Below are 12,721 nucleotides of genomic sequence, written 5' to 3' on the forward strand. Positions count from 1 at the left end.
TCATTAAAAATCTAAATCAAAGTGGCAGTCAGAAGTAACAGTTACTAATATTTACCTATACATTTTCCCATTTTATGCTGGTTTATCTTTCTAAACCCTTACACCAAGTTGTTATCTTCAATACACACCTTATTGCTTTCTGTCCCCATGTGTGTATCTATTGAAAATTACCTCTTTGTACTTTCTTTTGAATTGAGTTAAACTAATGCTTTGTTTTAAATCTTCATGTAACCTATTCCATAACTTTACACCTTTAATTGAAATACAGAAGCTTTTTCTTGTTGTTCTAAAGTTGCGGATCTTGAAGTTTGAGTGACCCCTTAAGTTATACCCCCCTTCTCTTTCAGAAAACGTGCTCTGTATGTGCTCAGGTAACAACTTTTTAGATATTTTGAAATAAGAAGCTTCATCTTAAATTTACAAGCTGTTTTGAAGGTTGTATGCTCATAATAACCGACATTATGGATGATTCAATTATAAAACCTAAATATTTAAAAAAGGCCCAGTGAAGGTTCATTTCCCATGAAGCATTTTCATTGAAACACATAAGCTATTCTGATGGAGTCTGGCTGTACTGATTCATTGACGGCCCTTGTTTTCTTCACAGGGTTTTTGGGGCTGCCATTTTTCTAACATCAGTGCTGAACATGTTCATCCGTCAGCTGCCAGGGTGCACTATGGCTGCGTCATGTTTGTACGCATCTTGCAGGGGTTAGTGGAGGTAAGGAAGGAAAATTGTCAGCTAATAGAAAATTTTAAAATTAATTTAGGTTCCTAGAGAAAGAGAGAGATGAATGATAAGGCAGGTCACCCTTTACCAAGCACTGATTAAGCATGAACCAGGAAAAATACTTCTAGATTTGTGTTGGGGTGACACGTCGTCATTCCTTATACGCCTTAGCAATGGGTGTTTTTATTTTCTTGTTTCAGGTACTCTAATGTATGCTATGCTTTTGCAGACCAAATCAATAGCCGCACAGCTGTTTCTATGGTCCCTCTGAGGTTTACAGAACCACAGAAGTAGAATTTCAAGATAACATTTGTGTATTTAAATAGTATTTTATCAGTCAAATCAAATCAGTTCTTAGTTTGGGCCAACTTACATCAACATGAACAGATGGACAAGCAAAAACTACCTTCAGTAGTTTTATCTATATTTTCTGCCATAACCGGACCATAGAGGTCATTTATGATGTGGCTCGAAGTGAAAATTAGTTGGACACACTGGCTCTAGGATGTTGGAGTGGAATCATCTGATTGCCAAACATTGGATTCATTAAGAGCAATGTGACAGAAAAAGTTGCCTACCATAAAAGTTGGAAATATGAGATAGAAAAACCAAGGAATTCCAAAGTAGGAGAGCTAGATGTTTTACACCAGCCTCAACTTTTATATCCAGCCTTTGTCTTTGTCTATTGAAAGAATGATCATCTACTAATAGTTGTGCTTTCCCCCCAAAAAATCTGTCTAAGACTTAAAAACCTGCCTCTTGTGCATCCCCAAGTTAGTCCTTGGTCTTTGTCATTCTGCACCCTGCTCCCTTTAGGGGGTCACCTACCCAGCGTGTCACGGGATGTGGTCCAAGTGGGCTCCGCCTCTCGAACGTAGTCGACTGGCGACCACATCATTCTGCGGTGAGTCACGTCGCTCCTTTCTTTAATCTAACAAACAGCAGCTCTGAGCTTTTTTTTACCATTCCAAACATCTTTGATGGAACCTCCTCACAAGTCACAAGGAGTACGACAAGTAAATGGACATGTGCAGATGCCAAGCTTCCAAGGGATTGTGGGAGATTTTTTCTTCTTCTTTTTTTTAATACATATTAGACAAAACATACTGTGTGCAAAATTACCAGTTGAAGCAATGAGAAATTTGCAGCTTGATATGCATCGCAGCAATGTTGAAGCTGGTGTATTTTATGCAGCAGGGACTTTAGAAAGGCTTAAAGAAAACTAACCAAGACAGGTAGGTTACCTTTTCGATGTCGATCGGCTAAATGCAGCAAGTCATCTTGATGGAAGTACTCGTAGCACGACGTTCCCAGCAATTCTTGGGGAAGATAACCCAGTATGGTTGTTGCTCTGTTGGAGGAAAAAGTTCAAAGACAATGAAAAGCTAGAGGGAGTGGAATTTATGTGTAAGACATAAATCCCCACCCTCCTCCACTAATGCTTTAAGTTACAGTTTTCAACCACTTTATAAACACCATGATGTTAAACAGTGCAGGTCTGTTTCTTTTATATATGAAAATTAAGTAATAAAATGTACTTGTAGCCAGCTATGGTCCGTCTATAGACAAGCTACATCATCCTCTAGGACATCTTACCCTCCTGCAACAGGAAATTAAATTTACCTTTGATCAACAAAGGTGAATTTTCCATCCATGGCGTAGCGTGTAACAAACTCGGTGGGTTTAACTCGGACTTCTCCGTTAACTTGCGGAGCTGAGTGTGAATGGACGCGTCCCACCGCCACCAAACAGCTAAAATAGGAGCTGTCCTGCTTGTCTGCTTCTCCTTCCGCTCCCATCTGACTGGTAGGCCAACTGCGCATATAGCCAGTGCAGTGGACTGTGCAGTATTTCTGTGACTCTTAAAAAAATATAAAAATATGCATTTAATACCATAAACAATATGCACAAAATAAAATCCACATTTGGGGGTCATTTGTGGAAACTGCCAAGCAATTTGTGATCACCTTTCTTTTTAGAGGTGTTTGCCTGGGTTTCCTTCAATTTTCACAGGTATTTTGTTGTACTTCATGCGAAAAGAAAGAGCGCCAGCGCCTGAACACAACCGTGGCGCACCGATGGGAAGGTCAGCCTGAACCTGCAGACCAGCTGCAGATACTCAGAGTGTTAAACGCACTCATGTGAATTAAATCTATTGACCTCTCACACAAAGACAAAAATAAACCGCCTTACTTTTAGCATCTATTAGTCGCTCACGAGGGTGCAATTCAGAAGCAGACAGTTGCTCCTTCACTTTTCCCATGTCCTTGGGGTGTATGTAGTCAAACAAGCTCTGTCCAATCAGCTCCGCCTGAAGTAAAAAACACAGGACACTGCATACTTAAACAAGGCTTCCATGTGGATGAAACAATCAACAAAAATACCTAATTTAAACCGAGCCAACAACTAGTTTCGAAGGGTATTTTTACTGAGGACTTTTGTCCCAGGAGCACACCAGACAGGGTGTAAAGATAGAAATAAGTCAGATTCAGATCTTAAAGACACGTTATTAATGTTGAAGTAATCATAATTCTTGAACTTTTAACATTTTGTCACATTACAATCACAAAGTCTAATATTTTTAATGGGATTTTATGGCAACACAAAAGTAGAGCATAATCGTTAAGTAAGTATAAGGAAGGTCATACAAGTTTGAAAACTGAGACTGGCATCTTTATTTATATACATTTAAAAACCAATAAAAAATAGACAATTTAGTAAACAAAATCTAGCTGTGTGCCATTTAAATTCAGTCAAATTTAGGCTGATCTGTGAAGGAATCAAAATACACAACCACAAAGACCCAGGGACACAGAAACTCTCTGAACATGTGGAAGAACCAAAATGAAACTTTACAATCTCAATACAAAATACTACATGTGGTAGAAAACCATCATAGAAAATCCTGGAATATAAACAGTGTAAGATGGAAGAGGCAGCAAAAATATTAGGGTTGCCTTCTTCTGCAGGGAATGAGAGGCTGGTCGGAGTTAAAGACCTGAAATATGGAGCAAAACATGTCACACATTTGAAAGTGTAACAGAAGCTGTGGCTTTTGGACTTGTTGCTGTAACTACAAACCACCTGTTACCTGTTACCTGATTGTTATTTTCCTCATCACAATTATGCACCACTATTGTGTTGGTCGACCACATAAAACCCATTCACGTTTGTGGTTGTAACAGGATAAAACAGGGAAAAGTTCAGTGGGTATGAAAACACAAGATACAGCAAGTTAGCAGAAATATGACAGATTAAGATCTTAATATGGCCAAACTCCAAACAGAAATGTCCATTTATAATAGCAGTACAAACATAACTATCAAGCACATATATATTGAATGAATGTTTTAGTTTTAACTAGCAGGTCTACAGCAAGGAAAATGCTCTCTTTTAAAGTCACCAGCACCTCATAGATTCCCATCTATCCACTATGCAGACTTCATAACAAAAACCCATCTAGTGTGTCTGGTGTTTTTACATAAAGCCACAAAAACAGCAGATTATACGACAAATGTAAAAGTGTTACCCGACTATAATTTAATATCTTTGTGACGGACTCTGAGACAAAAACTATTTTCCGATCACAGCCCACTACAAACAGGAACCCCATCTGCAGCCTGCACAACAGAGACAAGAGCGACAGTCAGGATCTGCTCAAGACAAAAGCACAAAGCCATCAGGCTTTTGTAAAATGCTGTACATTGTAAATGTAACTAATGTGGTTCAAAAATAAAGGAAAACTAATCTAGTCTACTTGATTGCTTTGTAATTGATGGAAAATTCTAAACCAGGAACATTTTTCCTAAATCTACATTGCTGTAAAAATATATTCTATTTTCATTATAATTGAACATTTTGGATAAAAAAAGTTCTTTCAGACAAATATAACCATACTAATTACAATGAGCTGTTTGTAGGACAATAAGCTTCCCAAACCAATCTAGCCCTTTATGAAAATGTACATTTCCATAAACCTAACAACTTGTGCCAACCTTGGCAGCAACAACTGCCATCAAATGATTGCAATAACGAACCATTTATCTTTTACATTGCTGCAGAGGAATTTTGGCCTAATTTTTTTTGCAGAATTGTTTTAACTCAGCGACATTGGAAAGTTTTTATTCCTCGTTTCCACAGTCTGCCACGTGCCAGGGTGGTTTGGAACGCTATTTTATGGTCTGGGGTGTTCAGGATCTGGCGTTCCTACAAATGCACCAACATGATGCACTAAGTCTCAGGTTTGTCACAAAAAGTGAAGGTTTTTTTTGTTCCCAATAAATGGACTGTGTTGTCTGAGGCCAGTAGCTGCATCGCAATCGTACCGTACTATTATCTGAAGGCATACAGCTAAAAGAAGCCCCGGAATGGTGCGGTATGGTTTGTTCAAAAGCGACCGTGTGTAATGAAGCATTTAAATCCCAAACTGCTGACAGTGGCTCTCAAAAATAAGCTCAATTCTTCATATTTCCACATCTGGTCTGGTATGCCATGAGCTGTAAGGCTTCTGAAAAATATGTGGGAGAAAAACTCAGGAGAATGACTGGAAACAGACTGGTTTTTATTGATTAGACCTATTTTTAACCATGAGCTACAAACACTGTGACCCAAATAGCCTTTAACAGATCAGCAGTGACCCGACTTCTAATCCGCCTCACTCTGCCAAGTTCTGCCAGATTAAAAGTTTGAAAAGAAGCTAAATGAAGATCAGACTGTACAAAGATTCTTCCAATAAATCTTACAACCTTTCTCTCCAGCTCAACTGTTTACTTCTAAGCTCATTCAATAAATGTTTGACTTGAGTATTGGCTGCACCTTTCGACCCACAGCATGACGATCTGCTGCTTGATGAAAGTCTAATTTCATTATCTAATTTAAAGCAACAGAACCTACATTTAAATCTTCAAAGTGTTAAGATACTCTCATACATTAATATTTCAAAAACAAGAGTGCAAATACATGAAAAAAGGAGATTGCAAATTATTGTGACTCAAAGATCTTAACTGAATTTAAATAACTGAAGAAAAGAAGTCCTTGAATGCAGGACTAAAATGGCATTCTGAAGTCTTTTCTCGCCATAGAAATAGAGTTTTGTCCATCCCTCTTTTCAGCATCTATTATTCAGCTTAAGGCCCCAAAACTCTGAAATATTTTATTTTGATTGCCTCAAATAGACTGATTGTGCCAAAGGTGGCGTGCCCAACCTTGAAGGACGATCCCAAGGTTTGAAAGGCTCCATGAAACAAAGCCTTAGAACCCTATTCAGTTATGGACACACCCTTTTATTCATTTTGAGCAAACAGACATGGCCAAACCTCTAACTGCACACTCAACCCTTTTCATTCTGATTAATTCATACATACCAGGACAGGTGAATGCATGGCAGCTCCTCAGTGAGCATTCTTGGGTTATGCTAACGCTAATGTGTTTGTGTCAGTCTGTGATTTTATTCATCTGTGCAAAGCAAACCAACATTTCGCTTCCTCCTGTCTTTCTCTCATGCTTGCTTTCAACAATATCTGTGACTTTTAGCATGATGGGATCTGTGTTAATGTGAGCCTCTTCCGCAGAAAGACTATCCAACAGGATATATATATATATATTATTGGCATGTTAAACATGTAGTCATGAAACTTGGAATATATTTGTTATAGATTACTTGATTTATATATCTATATCTACGATACATTGTGCAGCCATCCTGGATGGGTGAATGTCATTTCACCACTTTGCATGTCTTGTACTTCTACAGTATTTTTTGTTCAGTTTTTACATGACATTTTATAAATTTTGTTTTTTAAGAGCCATATTTGTACCTCTGGAGGTTTGACTGCAGTTATGGACATCCTTAGCCATAATGTTTATTGCTGAACAAAAAAAAAACAAGATCCTGATGACTTGGTAAGTACTTTTAGTCACTTTTATTATTATTGCTATGAATACAAAATATCATAATAAGTTATAAAGTTTACATCATCTGTCTCTAAAATACAAAAGAAATTATTCTTCTTCAGAGATAAAAATGGATTTGATAGTTTTATGACAGTCCATGAACATAACTCATAAAAATTCCACTTACCTAAATCCTCCCACCCCCATTCCCTCCAAAAAAAAAAAAAAAAAACCTCCACTTGTTTATACACAGTGGTATGACATAGCATTGTGTGGGTATGAAAGATTGGGTCAAACTGACCCAAAGTCAACAATTTGATCTTTGGATATCATGAGAGCAGTTTTTATTTTTTTTGATCTTTTAGCAATGGGTAAACAATGGCTTTTTTCAAGTATTTTTTTGGTTTACTGTTTTATTGCTTTACAGTAAAAAGCTTCTATTTCAGAGATGCAACAACCAGGCCTTTTCTAGCTGAGACTGATTTCTGTTTTTCTTTGAGGTCTGTCCTGCTGGTCCTGATGGACAACAAACGAGTGTAAATGTAAAACAGGAATATTGAGGAAAATGTGTTGCTGGTTCCTTTAGTAGTAACTTACTTCTGTTGAAACGTGTCACTAACCTTTACCGGGTTTTTAGTCAACTAAAAAAAGTGCATCATGGAAATGCTTGATGACATTTTGGAAATTTTTTGGTTTTGATGCTGCAAAAGCAGAGATGTCAAACTCCAATGGTAAAATGTCTATGTTTTGCTGCTTTGGGTGTTTCACTCCAGCTCAGCTGCCTCAAATGTCTGAATTACCTAATCAACATTTCATCAGGTAAGCAGAAGCCTGGCAATGAACCATTTATTTCAGATGTTTTGTATCAAAGGCTCTGGCCTTTGAGGCCTGACGCTGGAAGTCCTCAAAGTTAAAGAAAAAGTTCAGGATTTTTGAGGTGGTATTCTGGTAAATGGTAATAAGCAGTCAATATCCTAACTAATTGTTTTGACAAGCACTACATTATCACTTTGGTGTAAATATTGCTTGCTTAGACTGTATCACAAATAGATTGACCTTTGAATTTATAGGTTGTAAAGCTTTCTATAATCTCAGTGGCATTTCAGCACAGAGCAACACAACTGATTGATGTATCCATCTTATGTTTTCATTTTCTTTCTTTCATTTGGTTACTTAGTTTGATCACTTAAGGTAAATGTCTCCATTGTTTTTTTTTAAATGTATTTTTAATTTCTGTAAAGCGCTTTGTGTTACAGAACTTTGACTAAATTAAAAGCACTACACTTGCTAACATTGCACAACTTACTGGTCACAAAAGTTACAATGACTTCATCCTAAGTGCTTATTGCAAGGAAATTATACAATTTTGCTATTCTTCTCTTCATCTCAGTAACTTGTGAATAGCTGATATAAGCTGGTAATTAGTCTAACTGATGAAGTTGCCCTGGTATCTGTAGCTTTCTAACTACAGTTAGCACGTAATTTAGTTGTAAGACCATCACTGTGTCATGTGAAACACTTTACACAGCCAAATTTATCTCTCTTGTAAGCATTGGAAAATTACACTATATTATATTAGGCTTTGTATCAGTGACGTGCGGTCAGGGGAGGTAAGTGAGGCAGAGTCTCATCTGTATCATGGAAAAACTAACTGCACTGTCTGCCATTCTATGAGAGCATGCTCCTCCTGTCTGTAAATACAATGGCTTAAAACATTTAATGTATGAACTGATTTTCCATAACTTAGCTTATGTATATAATGTACAGTGTTTTTTGTCACCAATTGTGGGTGTAACGTGTTTCATGTGCGAAGAAGCGATCAGAAACGGCGGAGAAGAGATTTGAGGTGAGGCAGGCAGTTCTCTTACATCATGGCAGGGGGCGCTCATGTTTCCAGGCATTGTGACTCCACAACTGCAGAGTAAGAGACAGTATAGCCATGGAGCTAGCCATACAGTAAAGTCAAGTGCAGCGATATATTTAAAGTTTTTTTTCCTCTTACCACAGCAATCACTTATTAACAATCGCAAAACAAATATTAAGCCTAAAGCAATACTACTGTATCAGACTGAATGTTCTGCTCTTTGTCTGGGAAATATTTGAGTGTTTTTATTTTTTATTTTTTTGTTTTTTTTTTTTTTTTGGGGGGGGGGGGGGGCCCCAGTGTTGTCAGTTGCTATGGAAACGAGTCTGCGCATTGCTGAGCTGATACAGAGAACGAGTAAGAAGTGGTTTTGAGTTGTACTTTAATGGTTTTTTCATTTGCTGGGGAGCACAGCACGACATTAATAATATCTACGTGTCCAAGTTTGATTGAGTTAACGGAATTATTCTACCGCTACAGCGCGGCTATGTATGTAGAAGAATAGTCTTTTTGCCCTCCAGCGTTGTCCATATGCGAATTTTCTTATGTAAACAATAACATGCAGAGGGTGTATATTTATAAATCTGATTTTGATTAAGTCAGTTCCTCACTAGCTACGACCCTCAAAGCACGCCACTGCTTTTTTATATTAGAGTTCAATTCAGCCAGTTGATCGGCAGTGTGCAGCACCAGCAGAGCCATCCATCTCATTACAGCGTCCACTTAAAAGAACTTTATATTGTAGAAATGATGTGATGAGAAATTGTAGCAGTTTTAAAACCACAACTTCTTAAAACTGCGATACACCTTGATATCAATAACCAGCCCAAGCCTGTTACACAGTAATAAATAAAAAGGAAATTTAAAACCCTAAATTTGAAATTGCCTTGCAACGGTTTGTCTGGACGGTCACATATATTTTAGGTAATATATACTTATATTACCTAAGATGAACATGTTACTTTTTATATTTTTTTAAGCATAATCAAAAAATGTGTTCCTTTATTTTCAGTCACGTGTGTTTGTATTTTTTCTTACTCAGTCTGAACTGACCCTAAGGCTGGTTCCAACAGTCCAGTACATCTAGTCCTGAAACTAGAACTGATTTATGTGACACTAAAGGAGGACTGGCTTCTACAGGCAGAGTCTCACTGTGGCAACCTTAAAGCTTAAAACAAATAACCGATTCGGCTCCTCCGTTGTACATATAAAACGCGTAACTACACTGTGTATTAATTAAAACTGATTATATTTGCAAACAAAGTGCTAAATAAATCTACTGTAACGTAATGTAACACGGTGTTCTCAAGAATACTACCTTAAATAAACACATAGAGAGCGATAAACACAGGCCCCGCTGCTGCTAAGCTAGCTATAGTTGTGATTTACATGTACGGGTAATCCTTATTAGGAGCGAATAATTATATTTAACAGACAATAGGTTTTTAATATTTGACTTGTTTAGGTTGCGAAACGGTGGTGGTTTGACAAACAAGGTTGTACAGCTGTTACATAAATGGCGTAGCGTTAGAGGGCGAGCTTGCTCTACTGATCTACTGACCTAGTTTCAGAATAGCGCAAACTCCTCAGTTGAGCGGAGCAACAAACTGACAATAAACACCCCTCTGGACCTCACCTTGTCAGCCTAAACCTCGATTCAAGGCACCCCCTACTGCCAGCATATGCAAGTATTACCAACGGTGACAACGGTAGTGTTGTGTTTCATTTACCTGCCGGTTCGCTTCCCGCTCTGTCAGCGTAAGTAAGATGGCCGCTGGCTAGGAAGGAGTGTGTGGATCTGTCCTGCATTTAAGTGAAATCTATTGAATATCTGAAATATAACTCAACATCCAAGCAAATGTTGAAGTTTTGTACTTTGATATTCAACTAATGTTTGGACTTGTAGGACTATTTCTGCCATTTTTTTCAATGTTAAGCACTTTTTACTACATGTGCTTGAACAACCAACAAAGGCCTCGTTAACTACCAGGATTCTCAACAGCTGGCAAGAATTTTTAAATTATTACTGGCAAAATGTCATAAAAAACATACAAAAATAGATTGACTCCCTGGATGACAAAGAGTTTGGAGAAGGCATGTAAAAAGAAAAACAAGTTATATAAGGATTTCATTAAGTGCCCAACTCATGAAAAAGAAGGAAAATATAAAGTATATAAAAATAAGTTGACATCAGTGCTGAGAAAGCAAAAGCAGGATGATTATGATAGGTTGCTGCAAAATACTGCAATGATATTAAGTACATGGAATACAATTAATAGTATTATTAAAAACAATAAAGATAGAGATTTCTCAATAAGTATTAAACACAACAACACAATAGTGGAAAAAAAGGAGGATATTGTTGAAGTCTTTAATAAGTTCTTTGTTAATATCGGTCCTAATTTAGTAAACAAATTGCCAAAGGGTAGAGATGAAAAACATAACTATAAATTTAATAATATTAATACAATGTTCCTGGGAGAAGTGAGTGAAAGTGAGGTAATAGATGTAGTTAAAAATTTAAAAATAAGAAATCCAAAGATTGTAATGATATCGACATGGCTATTGTGAAAGAGGTAATTTATAGTATTATTAAACCTCTCACCTACATTTGTAATAGATCATTCTTAACTGGAACCTTTCCTGACAAAATGAAGATAGCAAAGGTTTTTCCAGCTCATAAAAGTGGAGACAAGCAAATATTAACAAATTACAGGCCGATATCATTGCTACCACAATTTTCAAAAATTTTGGAAAAATTATTTATGAAAAGACTGGATTCATTTCTCAATAAAAATAATATATTTTACTAGCACCAATGCGGCTTCAGGAACAACTGCTCCACAACTTTAGCTGTGATGGAGTTTGTGGAGCACATTGCAGCAGCAGTTGATCAGAAGCTTAATACCGTAGGTGTGTTTATTGACCTATGCAAGGCTTTTGATACTATTGACCATGTAAGACTATTGGGTAAATGTGAACTGTATGGCTTACGGGGAGTTGCATATCAGTGGTTAAAGAGTTACTTGGGCAATAGATTACAATATGTACAAATTAACAACACTAAGTCACAGACAGACATGGTAAAATGTGGTCTTCCTCAAGGCTCAGTCCTAGGACCTAAATTATTTATACTTTATTTAAACGATATTTTTGCAGTATCCAGTCTGTTAAAGTTTATAATGTTTGCAGACGATACAAATTTCTTTTTTTCAGGAAAAAATATGGATGAAATAATAAAAACAGTAGAAAAAGAGTTAGCTGAGTTGAAAACATGGTTTGATTACAATAAGTTATCGTTAAATGAAGGAAAGACTAAATTCATGGTTTTCTCTGGTAATCGGAACTATAATAATGTAAAGTTATGCATAAATGGAGTTGAAATCGAAAGAGTTTATGAGACAACATTTTTAGGGATTATCATAGATAAACTTAGTTGGAAGCCTCACATAGGATATATTAGAAATAAAGTTGCAAAAACTATTGGAATACTGTTTAAAATAAAAGATTTAATAAATGTTAAAGGCTTGTATGTTATATATTCCTCTTTGGTTATGCCTTATTTGTCTTATTGCTCAGAAATCTGGGGAAATGCAAGTAAAACAACTATTGATATACTAGTTAAGTTGCAAAAAAAAGCTATAAGGGTTATAAATAAGGTGGGATACCGTGAACCAACTGATAAACTCTTTATTCAAAGTAAAATATTAAAATTTAAAGATATTGTTTATACAAAAATACTGGAAATAATGTATAAAGCATTGAATAAAAGTCTTCCTTCTGGTATTCAGAAATTATTTAAGTTAAGAGAAAATAAATATAATTTGCGAGGTTTGTTAATATTTGAATGTGCAAAAGAGAAAAGTCAGATAAAGTCTAGATGTGTTTCAGTTATTGGTGTGAAACTGTGGAATGAATTGAATGATGATCTTAAGTTATGTCCTTTCTTGGTGAACTTTAAAAGAGCTTTAAAATGTAAAATGATCAAATCTTACACTGTTATGTAGATCTATATATGTACTATGTACTTGAATCTGAATTTGAAGAAATCCTGGTAGGTTGTAAAGTAAAAAAATAGGGTAGGCAAGAATAAGCTTTGCTTCAGCCTATTCCTTTTTTGGTAAACTGTGGGTTTGTTTATTGTTCTTTTCTTTTTTTCTTTGTTGTTTCTTGTGTTTAATGTGGACAATTTACCAAAATAAAGTGATTGATTGATTGATTGATCACCGCCGCCA

General features: G+C 36.4%; 1 pseudogene; it reads right to left on the reverse strand.

Moving 5' to 3' along the window:
* Positions 1–661: 661 nt before the first annotated feature.
* On the reverse strand, positions 662–6,131 carry LOC122827636 (annotated as a pseudogene).
* Positions 6,132–12,721: the final 6,590 nt, after the last annotated feature.

The sequence above is a fragment of the Gambusia affinis genome, unplaced genomic scaffold, assembly GCF_019740435.1.
Source record: "Gambusia affinis unplaced genomic scaffold, SWU_Gaff_1.0 Scaffold2, whole genome shotgun sequence".
Lineage (NCBI taxonomy): Eukaryota > Metazoa > Chordata > Actinopteri > Cyprinodontiformes > Poeciliidae > Gambusia > Gambusia affinis.